This window comes from Thalassophryne amazonica, chromosome 18 (assembly GCF_902500255.1).
Source record: "Thalassophryne amazonica chromosome 18, fThaAma1.1, whole genome shotgun sequence".
Taxonomy (NCBI): Eukaryota; Metazoa; Chordata; class Actinopteri; order Batrachoidiformes; family Batrachoididae; genus Thalassophryne; species Thalassophryne amazonica.
In genome coordinates this window covers 14265745-14285135 of record NC_047120.1, presented here as the reverse complement: position 1 = coordinate 14285135, position 19391 = coordinate 14265745, and the positions used below count along the sequence as shown (strand labels likewise).

General features: G+C 41.1%; 2 long non-coding RNA genes across 2 annotated transcripts; one reads left to right on the top strand and one right to left on the bottom strand.

The window, feature by feature from the left end:
• The first annotated feature begins 247 nt into the window (after positions 1–247).
• Positions 248–1687, top strand: LOC117530309. The gene is made up of 2 exons (XR_004566299.1): positions 248–1573; positions 1658–1687. It is a non-coding gene; the product is annotated as an uncharacterized LOC117530309 (long non-coding RNA).
• A 788-nt stretch (positions 1688–2475) lies between these two features.
• Positions 2476–19065, bottom strand: LOC117530315. Its single transcript, XR_004566305.1, has 2 exons — positions 18999–19065; positions 2476–2557 (listed from the first exon to the last, which is right to left on the bottom strand). It is a non-coding gene; the product is annotated as an uncharacterized LOC117530315 (long non-coding RNA).
• Positions 19066–19391: the final 326 nt, after the last annotated feature.

Genomic DNA, 19391 nt, shown 5'->3' with positions numbered 1-19391 from the left:
TTCACAGAGGTTGAAGGAAGTGTATTACCATCCATCTCGATTCTGTTTACTGCTTTTTAAAAGCAGGCTGCACTCCTAGAACATACACAAGCTCCACACAAAGTTTGGGTGTGTCTCATAAAGAAGACGGTGAAGGTTGTCAGGGGCTGCTGCACTTGCTTGCTTGGATTCCAGCCAAATGATTAAGAACTGTATTATATATGCTCATGTACAAGTATTTATTAATAATTCCAATAATATGAACATTACACATTACAATGACGGTGTCTGGATGACCAAGGTCTCACCTGCTCAATCTTCATGCAGATCCCCCCCATCACCATATAAATAATAATTTAAAAAACTTCAGAAAATTAAATGTTTCTGACTTTGTGTACGGTGCTAAGAAAGCATTAACTCAAGAGTTGCATTGAAAAGGGGCCCCAAAATATCTCTTGGACTGGGAAACACTACCTGTCACATTCAGTATGCTAAGTAAGTATGAAATATATCAAAAAGACAAAACTTTGTGGGATACGACCATTTTAATGTATCTTTTAGTCATATTTAGTCAACCAATAAATTTCTGTTCCATTACTGTAAATTGGCCAATGCCTGTATAGTAAAACCTGACCATTTCAAAATTGCAAGGCTGAATGTCTTTTGAATAACACTGCTTGTCCTGTACTATTCTTATGAGAAACATATCTATATTTTTTGGTTACATATGTTGTCATTTGTTAATTAGTATAGTGTGTAAACTCTCAGACAGGTTGGGGGAGCAAATTGCAAAGTGCTGCACAGATTAACACAGTGTCATCCAGGACTGGAACAAGAGTAACTGGCCCATTTCATCCTCCCAACAGCCCGTTCAATGTGAATCCTGGCATTTGCAATTTTTCTCATCTTTGCAACATCAGCAGCAGGTACCATCCACCACCAGTAGTCTTCATCAACCTCGACATCCATTATTATTTGTTTACTTTTAGTCTTAAATACTCCCCCCCAAAAGAAACACATTACATATCATGTCACCTACACTTTAAATGCTGCCTAGTACTTATTCTAGATACTCTGTAGGCCTGGTTGATTCTGTGAGAATTAGACTGTCTTCTCTAAGAGGGAGACATATTCTGTCCATGCATGATTCTTTATGTAACTTTGTGGATAGTGTGCATCTACTGGTTTTCCTATCCAACTTATTAGCTCACCCTGTGGCCATTCTACGATGCCAAAATTAGGTCTTTATTTTTTTGTTTCTCTTGGTTTCCATTTTATAGAGTGCAATAGGCCCCAGACCTGGGGTCTATAGTTTGTCCTGCATTTTATCATGTGTGTTTTCAGGTTGCTCTTTCGCCAAATCTCTGACCACATCAGAACAGACAAATGGTTTTTGTCCTGTATGAATCATCATGTGTTTTTTCAGGTTGCCCTTTAGTGCAAATCTTCGACCACATTCAGAACAGCCAAATTGTTTTTGTCCTGTATGAGTTATCATGTGTGTGTTCAGAATGCTCTGTTGTCCAAATTTTCGACCACATTCGGAACAGCCAAATTCTTTTTGACCTGTATGAGTTATCATGTGTCTGTTCAGGTGGTTCTTATGTCCAAATTTCCGACCACATTCAGAACAGCCATATTGTTTTTGTCCCGTATGAATTATCATGTGTTTTTTCAGGTTGCTCTTTTGTCCAAAACTTTGACCACATTCAGAACAGACAAATTGTTTTTGTCCTGTATGAATTATCATGTGTTTTTTCAGGTTGCTCTTTTGTCCAAATCTTCTGCCACATCAGAACAGCCAAATTGTTTTGTCCTGTATGAGTTATCATGTGTCTGTTCAGCTGGCTCTTATGTCCAAATTTTCGACCACATTCAGAACAGACAAACTGTTTTTGTCCTGTATGAATTATCATGTGTTTTTTCAGGTTGCCCTTTAGTTCAAATCCCCGACCACATTCAGAACAGCCATATTGTTTTTGTCTTTTACTTTGATCAGAACAGCTAAATGGTTTTCCACTTGTTTGCCTCCCCTTTTGTTGCTCTGAGTTGTTCATATGACCAGATGCTTTTCTATATTTAGAGCCTTTAAATTGTTTCTCATCAGTGTTGCCTGAACAAACAAAACTGATATTTTTTTGGCAGTTAAAACTTGAGTGAATTTCTCTGGTCTGTTCCCAGTCATAACTGTCATCAGTTTCAGTTCCAGAACTGTCTGAACTCCTGCCACTGGTATCTGGTTGTAAATCACTGTTTGGACCTGAGTTGCTGGCTGGTTGTGGTCCTCCATCGTCCTCTACATCAGCTTCTACTGTCAGTGTTCTGTGTACAGATGAGCTGCTGCCTACAGGCTCAGCCTCTGTGCTCTCATCACTTTGATGAAACTGTGATGACTCTGGTTTTTCATCATCATCATCATCATCATCATTTTCACTCTCCACAGTGACGACAGTGAAACCAAACTTGGTGAGATCTGCCTCCTCCTCTTCTTCTTTAATGTCCTCCTGGTCAACACTCGGACTCCATTCCTGGTGTTCAGGGAGAAATTCTTCTTTTATCACCAAAAATGTCTGCATGTCTGCAAAGAAACAATTAAATTAATGGTAAATGATAAAACAGCACTCATTAAAATAAAGTATCAGAGTGGTGAGTTTGACCTGACAAAGTAAGTAATTGCACTGATGGAACTGATAAAGTGGAAATGCACATCAGGAGGGTGTGTTTTACTTTTGACACATTTTCATTCAGACTTTGTCTTCCAAAATTAACTATTGTAATGTTTGATTTTCTGGACTGCCACATAAGAGTATGAGATGCCTACAGATGGTACAGAATACTGCTGCTACAGTTTTGAACACACCCATTCAGGCTTCACTGGCTACATGTCAATCAATCAATCAATTTTATTTATATAGTGCCAAATCACAACAAACAGTTGCCCCAAGGCGCTTTATATTGTAAGGCAAGGCCATACAATAATTACGTAAAAGCCCCAACGGTCAAAACGACCCCCTGTGAGCAAGCACTTGGCGACAGTGGGAAGGAAAAACTCCCTTTTAACAGGAAGAAACCTCCAGCAGAACCAGGCTCAGGGAGGGGCAGTCTTCTGCTGGGACTGGTTGGGGCTGAGGGAGAGAACCAGGAAAAAGACATGCTGTGGAGGGGAGCAGAGATCAATCACTAATGATTAAATGCAGAGTGGTGCATACAGAGCAAAAAGAGAAAGAAACACTCAGTGCATCATGGGAACCCCCCAGCAGTCTAAGTCTATAGCAGCATAACTAAGGGATGGTTCAGGGTCACCTGATCCAGCCCTAACAAAAATGAAACTTTTAAGCCTATTCTTAAAAGTAGAGAGGGTGTCTGTCTCCCTGATCTGAATTGGGAGCTGGTTCCACAGGAGAGGAGCCTGAAAGCTGAAGGCTCTGCCTCCCATTCTACTCTTACAAACCCTAGGAACTACAAGTAAGCCTGCAGTCTGAGAGCGAAGCGCTCTATTGGGGTGATATGGTACTATGAGGTCTCTAAGATAAGATGGGACCTGATTATTCAAAACTGTATAAGTAAGAAGAAGAATTTTAAATTCTATTCTAGAATTAACAGGAAGCCAATGAATAGAGGCCAATATGGGTGAGACATGCTCTCTCCTTCTAGTCCCCATTAGTACTCTAGCTGCAAAAGAGCAGCTAGAGTACTAACATGTGACTCAAAGAGCAGATTTCATGGTTTTGTTGCTGACATATGAGGCTCTGAATGGTCATGACCCCAACTATCTTCCTGTACTTGTTCAGCCTTATGTGCCTCCTCATATCCTTGGACGCAGAATTGCTCTGTGTCTTAAGGGCGAAAAAGAAGTCAGCAGGCTTCAGTACCTTTTCTTGCTGTAGTCATACCTTGTGGAATAGGCTGCCTTTTGACTTCTGAAATGTGACTTTAAGACTATTCTTAAAACATATTTATTTTCTGTTGCCTATAATTAACTTTATCTGCTTTTCATTATCGCTGCTTGTTGTACTGAACTGTTTAGGAGGTTTAATTGTTTTTAACTTTGTGATATGGGATCTTTGTTTAATGTTCTGGAGCTACCTTCAGCACTTATTTTTTTCTTCATTGAAAGTGCATAAAATTTTTTTAAAAATCATTATTACTCAACTGCACTTGAACAAAATATTAAAATTAATTAAATATGACAAACACTGACAGTGACATTAATCTCGTTAAAACACACACACACACACACACACACACACACACACACACACACACACACACACACACACACACACACACACACACACAAAAACCCACTAATTCAACCAATGGTACATTTTTTGGGGGGGAAGCAGGGGTGGTGGCCATGTGATTATGTGTGCTTGTTTTCAGTGCGGAAGGTCCCTGGTAGGGATGGGTGATCTGGCCTAAAATCCATGTTGTGATACACATTGCAACATCTTGTAAGACGATATATATCATAATATATAAATTAGAATGGAACTAATTCAGGACCCAAAGGAAAGCCAAACTGCTAAACTGCTGTTTATCCAACTCTTTACAAGCTGGACAAAATCTATCTTCATATGCCAACAACCTCTGTGCCATGTGAGATGGTCTTCTCCAAAACTGGAGAGAGAGTAACAAAGAAGAGGAACAGACTCAAGCCCAAAACTGCTGAAATTACCTTGTTTTTAAATAAAAACGTTTGAAGTGCACAAATCCCCATCATTTTGTACAAGTATTTTCATAACAGTCCCTAGTTGCAGAAGCATTTCTCAATTTACAGCTCTATGTATTACATACAGTATTTTATGATGGAACAATCATTATAACAGACGTATATTAATATGCATATGTCGTGGACATGAATGAGCGAAGCTCATCAGCATCTCACCATGTCATTTAGGTCCTTCATACTTTATTTTGAGTAAATGCTTCAGGAGAGCATTAGTATGGCAAAAACCTTTCAGCTTCTGGGGGGCTATGCTTTTTCTTTATTTTCCTCTCACATGCCTGGAAAAGCTCCTCACCATCTAACCATGTTCCTTTAGGTCTTTCAGACTTTTTTCAGTAAAATGGTTCTTGTGAGCATGAGCATGACTAAAACTTTTCAGCTTCTGGGGGAGCTCCGCTGAACTTTTTAGGTCTTCTTTAGCTGAACTGTAGCTGAACTTTCAAGTCTTTTTAAGAAAATCCTCCTCTACACTACTTCATCAGGAAGCTGGATTTTATATTTTTAATTAATTTATATCAAGTCGTAGAGATTTTTTTCAGTTTGAGTTAAGGAAGATAATTTTAGAAAAAAATGTATTTGGAATAGAATAAACAAATTAAAATGTGTGAAATACCAAGTGTTCCAATACTTTTGAGGGCAACTGAGAAACACTGAGGAGCAGCATCTTACATCTCATATGTAGTGCAGCAGATAAGAGAATATTTAGAGTGGAATCCTACAAATGGTGATACAACCATCAAATTCAGCACAAATAATCCATAGACATTAACTCTTTAAAAAAATTGATTGGCCACTTGAATTTTCAATAGGAAGCCAGGTAGGGGTCATTTGAAGAATTACACAGGGGTCAAAATTAAAAGATGCTCCAATCATATTGAAAACTACACCACATTATTTGCCTGATCATAAAGATTCCAAAAGGGTATAGTTTGGACATTCTGTGACGGAATGTTATGGAGTTATGAGGTAAAAGCAGCAAGAATGGTGACAAAGGTCAGGTTCAGTTTGCACAGGGGTCAAAAGTTAAAGTTGCTCCAATTTTGGTAAAAAATTATGCAAATTATTGTTTGAATTAATCAGGTTTTAAAATGTAACAGTTTGCATCATGTGTCTTGCTTCGTTCATGTTAGAGGGTAACATATGTCACATGTCATAGAATCCTATGCACACTGACCTTGTTTGACCTTTACTTTGGAGACCAAGCAGTCAGCATTGTCAAAACTATTTCATTTATTAATCCTATTAACTCAACCAATAATTTGCATCACTTTTTACCAAAATTAGAGCAACTCTTTACCTTTTGACCCCTCTACAAACTGAATTGACCTTTGTCACCATTCTTGCTGTTTTCACCCCCAAACTCCATAACATTCAGTCATAGATAGCCCAAACTATACTTTTTTAGAATCTTTATAATCAGACAAGTAACGTGGTGTAGTTTTCAATTTAATTGGAGCATTTTTTAATTTTGGCCCCTGTGTAATTCTTCAATTGACCCCTACCTGGCTGCCTATTGAAAATTCAAGAGGCCAGTCCGTTTTTGGTTTTTTTTGTGTAGTGTCTAAGCTGTATTTGTGCTGAATTTGATGCTTGTATCGCCATTTGAAGGATTGTTTCAGTTATCTGCTGCACTAATAAGCCAACAGAGCATGAACCAGCTGCTGTCTGTAAGCTTAAACGTGTATATAAGGCAACCCGAATTAAAGGAGAAATGCTGCTTTTAACAACCTGGACCTCATTTCTGGCATAAAATATGGTCGTTTACTCACCAATATAAGTTTGGTGTGATTAGAAGTCCATAGTTCAAACGATGTGTTCGGTTCAAATCTGAAGCAAACATTTTTCTTCTTCTACTAAGGTGGACTAGAACTTTTTGTGGTTCACAGCACCAACTACTGGACAGGAGGAACCGAACAGTCGATGTGACTCACTAATTTCAAAGTGCAGCTCTTTCAATCAGATGTGCGGTGCCGTGACATGTCAATCATCTGTGTGCAATCAGATTTCAGGGGAATCCGGTGCAACTCTGGCCTCTGCTCTAGCTCCATTCATGCCAGGAATTGTTCAAGATTTGACATTTCCTATTTCACTGGACTGAAAATTTGGCACTTCCAGTTTGAGTGTGAGCTTGACACCGAGTTCCCGTGAGATTCCATGGGATCTCGTCTGTCAATCCAGGATGTGTTTGACATTTGAACATTTCCTGTTTTACTGTGGATTCAAAATTTGGCACTTCCTGTTTAGGACTCCCTGTACCATGAGCTAGATTTGCGCCGCTGTGCGACACTTCACCTGTATTAATATCTTTACACGAAAATATAGTCAAAATTTCAAGATGCACATAGAACCTTTATTATTAAACTTACATCACAGTGCCCTACTATTTCATGACATCTTGCCCTTTATTGTGCTATACAAGTGCTATGTTGAAGATTGGCCAGCAGATGTCAGCATATTTAACTGTACCAAATGCTTTGAAACACAAATTCAACACAATTGCTTCATACTGATTCAGTTGTTCAAAAATCTTCAATTTCCCCATCATTAGTAGTCATTCACCAGACACCATGAAAAAAGATGAGGTAGTGGAAATGTGACACAGTTCAGGGAGAAAGCCTGGGGCCCCATCTGGAGCCAGGCATGGATGGAGGTCCCATCAGCGATCGCCCGGTGGCTGGGCTTGTCACAGAGCCCAGCTCAGGCTCACCATCTGCAGGGGGAACTGCTGGGGTTGGGTGCGCTCTCCCATGAGTAGCAGTGAAAGTCGAGGGCCTCGGTGGACCAGACCCGGGTGGCAGGGTCTACCTCTGGTGGTGTGGAACGTCACCTCACTGTGAGTGAAGGAGCTGGAGCTTACACAGGAGGTGGAGCGATATCAGTTAAGTCTGGTGAGCCTCGCCTCCACGCACGGCCTCGGCTCCGGAACCACTCTCCTTAATAGGGGTTGGACCTTATTCTTCTCTGGAGTTGCCCAGGGTGTGAGGCACCAGGCGGGTGTGAGGATACTCACAAGTCCCTGGCTGAGCACGCTACGTTGGCGTTTACCCCGGTAGATGAGCGGGTCCCCTCCCTTCGCCTTCAGATGGTGGTGGTGGTGGGGACTCTGACTGTTGTTTGTGCGTATGCATCGAACAACAGTTTGGAGTATTTGGCAATCTTGGAGTCCCTGAATGGAGTCCTGTATGGGGCTCCCGTAGGAGACTCCATTGTTCTGCTGGAGGACTTCAACGCACACACGGGCAATGACAGACACCTCGAGAGGCGTGATTGGGAGGAACGGCCTCCCCGATCTAAACCTGAATGGTCGTTTGTTGTTGGACTTTTGGGCTAGTCATGGACTGTCCATAGTGAACACCATGTTCAAACATAAGGATTCTCATAAGTGTACATGGTACCAGAGCACCCTAGGCCGAAGATCTATGATCGATTTTGTAATGATATCATCTGATCTGAGGCCACTCGGGTGAAGAGAGGGGCAGAGCTGTCAACTGATCACCACCTGGTAGTGAGTTGGATCAGAGGGTGGGGGAGGACTTTGGACAGACTTGGTAAGCCCAAATGGATAGTGCAGGTGAACTGGGAATGTCTGGGGGAGCCCACTGGCTGACAGATCTTCAACTCACACCTCCAGTGGAGCTTTTCTAGCATCCCTTTGGAGATTGGGGGCATTGAACCGGAATGGGCAATGTTTAAATCTTCCATTGCTGAACCTGCAGTGGGGAGCTGTGGCCTGAAGGTCTGACGTGCCTCAAGGGGTGGCAACCCTCAAACACCGTAGTAGACACCAGTGGTCAGGGAATCCGTCCGAATGAAGAAGTCCTTCTGGGACATGTTATCTCTGAGGACTCCGGGGGCAGATGCAAGGTAATGACAGGCCTGAAGGGTGGCAGCCTCTGCTGTGGGGGAGGAAAAGCAGTGGGTGTGGGATGAGTTTGCAGCAACCACGGAGAAGAACTTTGCTCGGCACCAAGGTGCTTCTGGCGGACCGTGAGACACCACAGGAGAAGAAAACGGGGAACCATCCAAGCTGTCTACAGTAAGGATAGGACTCTGTTGACCTCAACTGGGGATGTAATCTGCCACTGGAAGGAACACTTTGAGAAACTCCTGCATCAGAGCTGAGCGCCCTCTATAGTAGGGGCAGAGCTATAAGCTGATGAAGGATTATCATCAATTTCCCTGGTGGAAGCAACTGAAGGTAGTCAAGCAACTCTGTAGTGGCATAATCACCCTTCACCCATATCCTAAGTGGGTGTGGGAGGAAATCGAGAGCCCACAGAGAATAACTTTGGATCGGCCTCAAAGCCATTCTGGCAAAAAGTCAGGCGAGTCAGGAAACGGAGGCAGTTCTTAAATCACACTGTTTTCAGTGGTGGACCAGAGCCGGTTACCTCAAGTTGACATATCATGAAAACGTTGCCAAATCAAGCTGGGAAGTGGCCAAGTTCATCACTAAACATGACAAACCTTTAACAGAGGCAGAGTTTAAGAAAGGCTGTGCCAAGCCATTGGTGGGGAACATCTGCCCTGAGAAAAAGCAACAAATTTCTGATGCTTGTTTGGCTCATAACACTGTGACACAGAGGACTGAAGACACATCATATGATATTAAAAAGACAACTGGGAGACGGAGGTGAATTTAAAGCACAGATTCTTCTGACACCGATCAGTTACTGATTTTTTTTTTTTTTTTTTTTTTTTTTGAGGCTCTGATGATGACATGAACATAGCAGAAGAGCTGCTTTACATCAAAAGCCTTCAAGGACAAACAAGAGGAACAGAATTATTTGTTTGTTTGTTTGTTCAGCTGTTGATGACCTTAAATGACAACAGAGTAAAGTTAGTGGGATTATTACCCATGATGCACCTGCCAGGGCTGTAAACAAAGTGGATTAGCCACACTGATCTGTAATAAAGTCAGAGAAGCAGGAGCAAATGTTTTTAAACTTCACTGTGGCAAACATCTCAGTTTGGACTGTGTTATTAAACCAGTGGAAAAGACAAATAACATCATTCTCTCTAAAGCTCAATACTTGTCTTTGCCATGTTCTGTACACCGCCATATTCCCAGAAGCTAAATGATGAACTCATTAAGGCATAAAGTTATTAACGCATGGGTGGTTACATGTGTGTGTGTTCATGCGTCTGAACCACCAAACCTGGGTTTGGGTGTTTATTAAATCATATTTTTGGGGACTGGGCAGTGGTTCTCCTAAAAGTTTACTTTGTTGTGGACACTGAAAGTTATGAGCTTGGTACTTACTCAGTAATCAAACATTACAGGCAAAGCTACCAACATCTGCTAAAAGTGCTAACACCATTCAAGTACATTAAATCAATGAGTTTCACTCAGAGTGAATACTGCAGTAGCAACGTCTGATCCGTTTCACCACCAAAAGTTGTATTATTCCAGGTGTTTGGAAAAAAATACCCCAAACAAGCAGACAGAGTCTCCACAACCAAACACAGCAAACAGACAGAGCAACAGACGAGACATAGAGACACTCCAACAGAGGCTGTCACTCAATGTGACGGCACCCCCAAATTTACAGAATTGTATGACTTAAAACATCTTAAACTAAGATGTTAGAAAAAATTCAGCCCCCGTACAGTTGTCATAAAAGAGGAAACTGTTGAATGAGAACAAAACCGTTTCTTGTACCAGGCTGTAAACATGTTTATTTCTGCTCTAAAGTTGGACATTTTAACATGGAATCTTATGAGAAAGTGCTCTGTTTTGAAGCCAGCCTCAAGTGGCCAGTCAAGGTACTACGCTTCCAGATCAACCTCAAATCCAGTGGGCTCAGGTTGGCGCTTGTGAAATTGAGTGGGAATATTACAATGATGACACACCCACACAAACACAGATCGTTATTTTGATATTTTTAAGTGCGATGTCACACGATCCTGCTTCCTGTGTTTCTGTATTTTGAAGAGTTTTCAATGGCTGATATAAGACATGTTAATACAAATTCAGCTCTTATTTATAAAGTTAGTGCTTGTTGAGATTTTTTAAGGCTCTGCAGGAACTCTGTAAAGACATTCATGGCGGTGATACCCAAAGTGTGGGCCATGAAGGTATTGCAGATAGTCCATGAGAGACAAATATATGAAATATAAATGTCTGATTTTCAATCTTGTAAAATTTAAATCTTAAAATTTTTAAAATTAATAAAATAGGTTTCAGAGTACATGTTATTCTTCATTTATGTCTCACTTTAACAGAAAATATGTGTAAATACTTCATCTTAGTCTCATGTGTTGTTCAACAGGTGGTGGCCAAGTGGTTAATGTACTTGGTTTCAGTGCAGAAGGTTCATGGTTCGAATCCCACCTCTGCCACATTTCTCTATGTAATGTGGAGTTGCGTCAGGAAGGGCATCCGGTGTAAAACTTGTGCCAATTCAACATGCAGATCCACCTTGGATTTGCTGTGGCGACCCCGAGTGCAAAACAACAGACTTACAGCCAAACGGACTGACAGTCTTGTACTGTTCAAAATTGTGATGAAGGTTTGGTGGGCTCCAGAAGCGTTTCAGATCCACAATCTCAGCTCTTTGCTGCCCCCTTGTGTCCTGTTTTAATTTGTGAGAATGCAACATATTTCTGTGGGCACTGAGCTCTGGGTATCTGGAACTCCTTCTGCAAGACACTGTTCCTGCTCTCGTCATGTCATTGTTGCTCACATGTTCTAGTCTTCGTCTCACTCCCTCGAGCTGTTCACAGACACTGTTCCAGGTTCTGAAGGTTCCTTCCAGGAAGTGCAGGTCGTGAACTGCTGATGCTTCTTCCTTTGACCTTTATTAACCTTTTGTCATTCAGATTATGAGCTAATGTGCTGGATTAGACCTCATAAGTGTGCAGCTCAACAAGAGAGTGAAAATTAGTGCATTAGGAACAATAAGTCTGAAATATATCCAGATTTCAAGGAATGTAGTTAATGTTTTACTGATTGAATCATTTACCTGTGACATTTAATCCAATTTTTTTTTTTTAATCACTGTCTGCACAACTGATGGATTATCCATAGTGTCCCTGGATATTGACGCATGTCTCCTAGGTTTGTCACTTACAGTCACCACACTAGTTCAGTTACAGACTCCCTCAAACTTTATTCTTTTTTGAGTTATCCACATTAAAAGTGCAGAATAAAATATGATATTTCCAGATGACATATACTGTACTGATTTATGGTACAATATAAGAAAAGAACCATGTCGAAACAGTTGATGAAAGTACAGTTTCGTGTTATAAACTTGTATCTGTAAGACAAAAACACAGAGGCATTAGTTTCCCTGTGGTACGGCTTGCCTTGATAGGGTGCGTGTAACTATAGATACGTGCATCAGTTCTAAACCAGTGATGCTTCTCGGCCTGACCTGAAGATGATTGCTAGCACCACTCATGCTAACAGGCTAAGTGGACTGCTACCACAAAATCAAAAACAGTTCTGTGAACAAAGACTGTTTCTGGGACCAGACTTCCATCACAGCCTCTCTTTCTCTCTCTCTCTCTTTTGCAAATCATTTCTGCACACTTCCACATTTACACGATTCGGGTCAACATGTCACGACTGGTAGCAAAGCCGGCTATTAATGCTACCAAGTTACCAAAGAAATGGAGGAATACCCGATGAGGAAAATATTTGATGGTTACAACACCATGTTATAAAGTATCAGTCACATAAACAAAGCTGAGTGAGCAAACCTGTTCTGTAGAAGAGATTTGGAGGATTAAAAATAGCATCCAGCCCTTTACCTCTTTTGTTCTCTTCTTTTAAATGACTCATTTCTTCTTCCTGGTCTGTGATCATTCCTTCATCAGCAGGTGCTTGCTGTAGTTTCAACATGTCCTTCAGCTGCTGTACTCCAGACATGTTTGTAGAAAGACTTTAAAACACACAAAAGAAAGAAAGAGTCAATGACCAAGTGGAGGAAAGACTAAAAACAGGCCGATTTAATCATCTGCTGCTGCTCCGCTGCCCAAGCTGACCAATCACAAGTGTGGGACAAAACCAAAATGTCCCTGTGCTGGGACAGACGTCATAAAGCAGGAGACACCAACCCTGATCCCAGAGATCACCTGACATGCACATTTTCCTTATGTACCTGCTGCAACCAGCTGATGAGTGAGAGAGAGAGAGAGAGAGAGAGAGAGAGAGAGAGAGAGAGAGAGAGAGAGAGAGAGAGAGAGAGAGAGATGCTATTAATGTCCAGTTTAATTAATGTCCAAGATGTTTAAATAAAACTAAATTGGTGTTAAAATAAAATTAAGTGTTTTGAACTTACATGTTCAGTGATCAGGAAGACAAAAGAGGACAAGAGACACTGTCCACATTTTGTGGCAAAGTAATGGGACAATTTCATTTAGGGATGGGACCAATCCGATCCCGGATAGGTATCGGAAACAGATACCGATGTAATTCAAGTATCGGAAAATGCCGATCCAATCCACGACATTTTCCGATGCCGGAGAAGAGCCACTGTGAATCCTCTCAAATGCTGTTGTTTGCTCTCTGCTTGTTTCTGTGTAGGCTCTCAGTTGTCCAGGTGGTTTCCATAGTAGAGAAGCTTGAATCTTCGACTGGACTGGGTTGCTTGACGCGAGGACGTTTCGCTTCAAATCGCAGAAGCTTCCTCAGCTAAAATTCTTGCTCTGGTAGTCTGACTTCTGTCTTGACTCTTGTAGAGAAGAAAATACAGAAACCAACAAAAGCTGGAGTTTTTTAAACCTAACCAGACCCCTCCTACCGAGAGGCCGACTGCTATAGGCTAGTGACTAAACAATAGCTCTAATTAGCACCCATTGTGTTATAGTTAGCACCCTCCTAAAGACAGGGCAGCTGTCCCTCCTAATGATGGGACGGAAGCCTCTCCTAATGGCTCCCTTGACAACTCTCCTGATGATGTGAATGACTCATTACCATGAACAAAAGACTGAAACTGCTTTGACCTGAGTACCCCATTGTAAACAGGGGACAAAGCGTGTCTCAGACCCCCTCCCCGGTTAAGGCTGGGTTTCAACTGTTTCATAAAGAATGCTTCCTTGACACCTCTCTCAAACCATTTCTTCTCTCTGGCTAAGATTTTAACTTCCTTGTCCTCAAACGTGTGGTTAGTGTCTTTCAGGTGGAGATGAACTGCAGACTGAGGTCCATTTGCGCCCTCTCTGCGGTGCTGGTATAGCCTTTTGTGTAAAGGTTGCTTAGTCTCACCTAGGGATGGGTATCGAGAACCGGTTCCTTTCGGGTATCGTTAAGAAATGAGTCGATCCACCGACATCAATAAGCTTTGTGCTTAACAATTCTGTTATCGGTCCTTCAGAGTGGCCGTTGTTTTGGCGGGTGTTTGTCAGGAAAATGATCATTTCTCTACATTGATTACAGACCCTGCAGCGGGTCCTTAATCAACTTTTCTGCAGCGCGGCTTTGCTTTGAACCTTGAAGCAATCGAAGAGTGGTTTGCAGATTGAAGCAATGCTTCGGTCGACTGCTTCGTTTATTTCTTTCTTTCGCTTAATTTTCCCCCGCTAAAACCCTAAAGAGCATACGTCTGTGAGTATTATTTACCTTTTCTATGTTAAACCGGCCAGTTATGGTGTTCTGAAACAGTTGATAGATGTATTTTATAACTTAAAAACGGGAGCGATGCTAACGCGTTAGCATGTCTATGGCGTTTTCAATGTTAAAGGTTAGCATTTAGCAATTGCAGTCGTCATCACGTTCGGGTGCATTTGTTTTCAAATTGTAATATTCCTTAAATTTATTTTTGCTTATATATTAATAATCTAATGATTATTATATACAATTTTAGAGAAAGAGACAAAAAGAACCTGAATAGAAACACAACAGAAAATATATAATATCAACTAACATAAATAAATAAATACATACAGAAATAAATGTTTCCTGTGAACACCTAGTGACTCTCACACCTCCATTTCATCCCTGTCTTAAGTTTAATGACAGTTTGCTTTGGTCAAACCATATTTTCAGTTTGTTAATTTCTTCAGTGATTTCCTTCAGAACTATCTGCCAAACTAGAAAACTGCTGCATCCTAGTAAGAGCAGAATACTACTGGAATGAATTTGAATAAGGAAAGCTGTATTTTTTTTTCTCACCTAAATGGATTCAGCACTCACTCCAGTTTATTGTCTGGAATAGTCCCAGATTGCATTTCAGAGCTTCTAGAATTCAAACATTTCCGTGCAGGTGGTGTTGGGGGGTAATTTTGAGTTTCAGCTTTTTTTGTTTTTCACCACTTTCATCCCTGAATATGAGTTGTGATTCACTTTTGTGTGGATTAAAGTTACTAACTGGGACTCCTGTCTTGTTGCGAGAAAGAAACGAGAATCATCCTCCGTTCTGTTCACACAGCTCCAAATGTTGCGCGGCTCTCTGACAAGTTTTGTTTATTTTTATTTATGTCCAGAGATCAAGGATACAGTGACTAATTTCATATTTATTTACTTTAAGACTCAAGGAAATACATATAAAACCTGTAAAGCCTACTTTTAGTACAAAATTCACAAGGTATTGATAAGGGAATCGATAAGGAATCGGATCGATAACCAGAATCGATAATGGCATCGATATCGGTAAAGCCTTATCAATACCCATCCCTAGTCTCACCTATGTAGTGTTCATTACAGTTTTCCTGACATCTGATAGAATACACTACATTGCTCTGTTTGTAACTAGGGATCCTGTCCTTAGGGTGAACTAATTTCTGTCTCAAGGTGTTAACCGGTTTAAAGTAAACTGGGATTTTGTGCTGTCTGAAGATCCTCTGTAGTTTTTCCCCGTGAAAGACGTCAAGGTTGTCTTCTCCACTCGCTCCATGTACAGATTGGCCACAATGGGGGATACCGGAGACCCCATCGCACAACCATGGATCTGCCTGTAGTAATTCCCCCTAAACAGGAAATACGTGGTGTTAAGACAGATCTCCAAGAGTTGGCAGATGTGGTCTGGTGTGAGTTTGGTCCTTTCAGGTAGAGACACATCTTCCAGCAGACTCTGCCTCACAGCTGAGATGGCCTCAGCAGTGGGGATGCAGGTGAACAACGAAGTCACACCAAATGACACCATAGTTTCATCTGCCTCCAGCTGCAGGTCCTTGATCTTGTTCACAAAATCTTGTGTGTTCTCCATATGGTGGTCTGAGTTACCCACTAGAGGAGACAAAATCCACTTGAGGTGCTTGGCCAAATTGTATGTGATGGAATCTGTGCTACATACAATAGCCCTGAGTGGCACGTGCAGAAGTCCCAGAAAACAAAGAGACCAGATAGACAGAAGAAGGAGACAAGAAGAAGAGGCGTGTCTCTCCCTTATTTAGCAGGAGTAGGGGAAAAACTACAGTTACAAACAGAGCAATGTAGTGTATTCTATCAGATGTCAGGAAAACTGTAATGAACACTACATAGGTGAGACTAAGCAACCTTTACACAAAAGGCTAAACCAGCACCGCAGATAGGGCGCAAACAGACCTCAGTATGCAGTTCATCTCCACCTGAAAGACACTAACCACACGTTTGAGGACAAGGAAGTTAAAATCTTAGCCAGAGAGAAGAAATGGTTTGAGAGAGGTGTCAAGGAAGCATTCTTTGTGAAACAGTTGAAACCCAGCCTTAACCGGGGAGGGGGTCTGAGACAAGCTTTGTCCCCTGTTTACAATGGGGTACTCAGGTCAAAGCAGTTTCAATCTTTTGTTCATGGTAATGAGTCATTTACGTCATCAGGAGAGTCATCAAGGGAGCCATTAGGAGAGACTTCCGTCCCATCATTAGGAGGGACAGCTGCCCTGTCTTTAGGAGGGTGCTAACTAGAGCACAATAGGTGCCAATTAGAGCTATTGTTTAGTCACTAGCCTATAGCAGTCGGCCTCTCGGTAGGAGGGGTCTGGTTAGGTTTAAAACTCCAGCTTTTGTTGGCTTCTGTATTTTCTTCTCTACAAGAGTCAAGACAGAAGTCAGACTACCAGAGCAAGAATTTTAGCTGAGGAAGCTTCTGCGATTTGAAGCAAAACGTCCTCACGTCAAGCAACCCAGTCCAGTCGAAGATTCAAGCTTCTCTACTATGCTCTCTGCTTGTTTATTGCCAAGCAGGAGGAGGAGAGGGGGAGGTTTTCTGAAACCGGGATGTTTGAGAGAGCGCTTTTCTGCAGTGTTCTAGCTGCGGTTAGAGGTAAATTTCTGCTCGGCTCTCGGGTTCAAATTGTCTGTTTGTCGAGCACCAAATTTCCGAAAAATTAACTGAATTGTTGCTGAAAATGTGTGCTAAAAAGTTAGCCGCTTCACTGTCCCGAGGCTAAAAAATGCCAGCTCAGTGTGCAGCCGAGGAGGAGAAGCCAAACAGAGATTCTGTCCGCTGAAAGGGAAAAAGTCTCCATTAAAATCCTACGCATGAGCGTCGATGATGATGCATTTATTTTACAGTTGAAAAGCTTCATTTTTCGAAAAAGTTTGAAATTGTGCAACAGGAAAACCGCTGTTTTTGAGAGGAAGAAAGAGACAGAGGGAGAGAGAAATCGAGCGAGAGAGAGAAAGCGAAAGAGACAGGCAGAGAGAGAGAGGCAGCGACAGGCAGGGAGAGAGAGTGCCGTCTTTTAAGTCTATAAAAATAAGGCTATAGAAGTGTATAAAAAAATAAGAGTACTTAATTCTTTCACCAAAACTGATGTTTTGGTGAAAGAATTAAGTAAATTGAAAGAATCTAGGCTTTCATCTAAGATACACCTTCTGATAAATTGTAGCTCAACTTTCAGGTCTCCTTTTAAAGAAAATCCTCAAATAAAATCAACAATAATTATTATAATAATATGAAAGTAAACAGAGCTCTGGTATCAGATCGGAAAAGTATCGGTTTTGGCAGATATGCAAATTCAGGTATCGGGATCGGATCGGAAGTGAAAAATTGTGGATAGGGTGCATCCCTAATTTCATTTACAGTAAGACATTTGCCAGAAATTGTGGCCAAAAATTTATAACAATTTTTGAGCAAAAATGTGTTTAGGTGCCATTTAGATATATTTCATATGTTAGTTGCCTCAACAGTCAAACTTGCAGCCTTGCTGAGTGAATTTAATTTTCTAGGTTTGTTGAAAAATAACTCAATGACTTGGTTTGGACTGGACCATATGGCACAAAAAAATTGATAACTTCCCCCCGTATTTCCATAGTGATAATTTTGATCTTTACTATGATACATAATTTGAACGAAGTCTGAAGAAACCATGTCAGATTGCAAATTCAATGTCAGATTAAAATAATTTGTCATGTTGTAATAAATACACTCTCAGAGCATTTTGTAATTTAACAATGATTTGGTACAACAATGATCAAACCAGTACCAAACCAGTGTCAGAGACGAGGAAAAACACTGCGAAGCTCTGATCTTTTGCCAAACATCAGGGGGACTCTTCCTGATATAGATCTGGCAGAGATAGATGTACATACAGTACAGTACATTGAACAGCACAGTAACATTCACAAGCAGAAAAACAGCTGAAGTGCACAGAAAAATCCTACAGCAATAAAATGCAGCAACCAATCACATCTACTGTTCACACCAAGACATGACAAAGACAACTGATGATGTCATTTAGCCTAGCAGTGGGTGATGTAGCCTCAGAATTAGACATTAACTCCTCCCTCTGTCACTCATTAACATAACAGCTGTCCCCTCCCTGTCTCACTGTGTCTCATCAGTCCTGTTTTTTATGCTCCTCAAATGTCAATCAATCAATCAATTTTTTTATATAGCGCCAAATCACAACAAACAGTTGCCCCAAGGCGCTTTAAATGTCCAATAATAACATGTCTGTAGCTGCTCACATGTCCAAGAACTCTTCCACTCTCAGAATGTGCAATAAATAATTTGTATGTGTGATATTATCAACACTATCAGGAGCCATAATTCACCCTGTGTTAAAGAGGATTTTAAAGTCGACTTAATAACTAATAGATCTCCAATTTTATTTTCTTGTTTATTTTGTGTGCTCAGAGTTCAGCAGTTTGGAGTCATGATGTTGATCCATGAGCTTCAGATTTTATTAATTTTGTGCATAGTCCTGTTTTTGTGTATAAAATGAGGAAAAAAAAACTGATCGGCTTCATCAGTCCATCACCAAGCTGAACTGTCCTTCGTTTATCATCATAAAGCACAGTTTGTCTCATTTATATATGCTGATATTTGGTGTTCAGTCTATAATAAGAACTCCAACACAAACTAACAGCTATCATTTGGATGTGGTGGAGTTGGTCTGAAATAAAGTTTAGTGGACAAACCTGCTCTGGATCAACGAACTTCAGGCTTGAAAACAGCATCCAGCACGTTGACTAGTTTCTTCTCTTCTTTAAATCCACTCGTTTTTTCTTGCTGCTCTGCGATGTTTTTTGTTTCTACTAACTCAAATATCTCGGCATTAGCAGCAGTTAGCCGCTGTTTCACAACAACCTTCTCAGCTGTTCCACCTTTTCGCGCTAACTTCGCCTTTTCTTCTTCCGGTTTACTGTCGACCTTTGTGCTTCTGGAGCTCTTCAAAAAACATATTCGAGGATCACAGAGTGAAGTTTGATCTGTTCAGAGAAGAGTTTCCACGGTCTACAGCTAACTAGCTTTAGCCTCGGACGACAACAGGAAACAGCTCTGTTAGATTTTAATGACGGTTGCCAACCAAC